Below are 2,122 nucleotides of genomic sequence, written 5' to 3' on the forward strand. Positions count from 1 at the left end.
GGTGGGATTACACCAAGGATCAGCTCTGAGTCCTTTCTTGTTTGCAGTGGTGATGGACAGGTTGACAGATGAGATCAGACAGGAGTCCCCATGGACTATGATGTTTGCAGATGACATTGTGATCTGTAGTGAGAGTAGAGAGCAAGTTGAATCTAGTCTGGAGAAGTGGAGATATGCTTTGGAGAGAAGGGGAATGAAAGTCAGTAGAAGCAAGACTGAGTACGTGTGTGAACAAGAGGGAGCCCAGTGGAATAGTGCAGTTACAAGGAGTAGAAGTGGTGAAAGTAGATGAGTTTAAATATTTGGGGTCAACTGTTCAAAGTAATGGAAAGTGTGGTAGAGAGGTGAAGAAGAGAGTGCAGGCAGAGTGGAGTGGGTGGAGAAAGGTGGCAGGAGTGATTTGTGACCGAAGAATATCAGCAAGAGAGAAGGGGAAAGTTTAGAAAACAGTAGTGAGACCAGCTATGTTGTATGGTTTAGAGACAGTGGCACTAACAAAAAGACAGGAGGCAGAGCTGGAGGTGGCAGAGCTGAAGATGTTGAGATTCTCTTTGGGAGTGAAAAAAATGGAAAAGATTAGGAATGAACATATCAGAGGGACAGCTCAGGCGGGACGGTTTGGAGACAAAGTCAGAGAGGCGAGACTGAGATGGTTTGGACATGTGCAGAGGAGGGACCCAGGGTATATAGGGAGAAGGATGCTGAGGATGGAGCCACCAGGCAGGAGGAGAAGAGGGAGACCAAAGAGGAGGTTCATGGATGTGCTGAGAGAGGACATGCAAGTGGTTGGTGTGACAGAGGAAGATACAGAGGACAGGGTGAGATGGAAACGATTGATCTGCTGTGGCGACCCCTAACGGGAACAGCCGAAAGACAAAGAAAAATGTGATTTAAGTGTCACCAGTTGGTTTTGGTAACCAGATTTTCTGTGATGCCTAAACTCCAATACTCCAAATGGTTTCCACTGAATCCCCCATACTCCATGCGGGCGTTAGTTATTCCCCTTGAGCTGCAAACTAGAGAAGACAACTTGTGGGAAAGAAGTAGCAAAAAAAAAAACCAAAAGGCAATAAAAAAAAAAAACAGCGACATAATGGCAGACGGGATGTCGTTGTTGTATCCCTATAAAGTAAAGATATATATATGTTGTTCATTCGGCTGCTCCCGTTTTTTTGTTTGTTTGTTTTCTGGGTTGCCACTGCGGATACAGCAAGATCCGCATTGGTAATTGGCACAAGTTTTACGCCGGATGCCCTTCCTGACGCAACTCCAGTTTTACCTGGAGAAACATACACAGCTGCTGGTGTTCCAAAGAGGTCTCCCATCCAAGTACTAACCAGATCCTGCTCTGCTTAGCTTCTGAGATCTGATGATTTGGAATAATTGTCCGGATAACATAAGATCACTCGGTAGTTTGGTTGCTTTTAAAAGGCTCGATAAAAATGATTTCATTACTTGCTATAGCATATTAAATTAGGTTTATTGATTTTGTTTTGTTTTTGGGGGGGTGCACTGCTGCTTGCATGTTTTTGTGTGTTTAAATTCATGGATCAATGTATACTTTGTATTAGTTATGATGGGTATATGTATAATTTTATATACATATGTATAATGTTTATTTTTGGTTAAAGGCGTTCACAAGCTTTTGGTTCTGCCTAGTGCCTGCACCCTTTCTTTTTTTGTTGTTCTGACCTGTGTGTGCCGAATAAATTCATTCATTCATTCTGCTGGTTCCTCAAATTAACTGGTTGCCTTGCATTTACATCACAGCAGCAACATTTTAGGGCTACATTGAGGTTTTTTTGTTTGTTTGTTTTTTTGACTTTGAGAAAAAGGCGCAATATTACGAGAATAAAATCTTAATTTTATGAGAAAAAAAAACTAAACTTGCAAGGAGTCTTTAGTTTTGTTTGTTTTGCTTTGTTTTGTTCTTTTTATGACATCCTAAAGTGATCACACCTCAGTCCAGTAGATGGCGGTAGTGTACTGAGATTGCAAACCGCCAATAAAGTCACAGAGGAAGAAGAACAAAGTCAACGTCGCCCGAACCAGCCAGACCAATCAGTGTGAGTAGTTTTAAAGTGATGGGCGGGGCTTAAGTGGTGGTAACCAGGATGTTTAT

The sequence above is a fragment of the Thalassophryne amazonica genome, chromosome 2 (genome assembly GCF_902500255.1).
Source record: "Thalassophryne amazonica chromosome 2, fThaAma1.1, whole genome shotgun sequence".
Taxonomy (NCBI): domain Eukaryota; kingdom Metazoa; phylum Chordata; class Actinopteri; order Batrachoidiformes; family Batrachoididae; genus Thalassophryne; species Thalassophryne amazonica.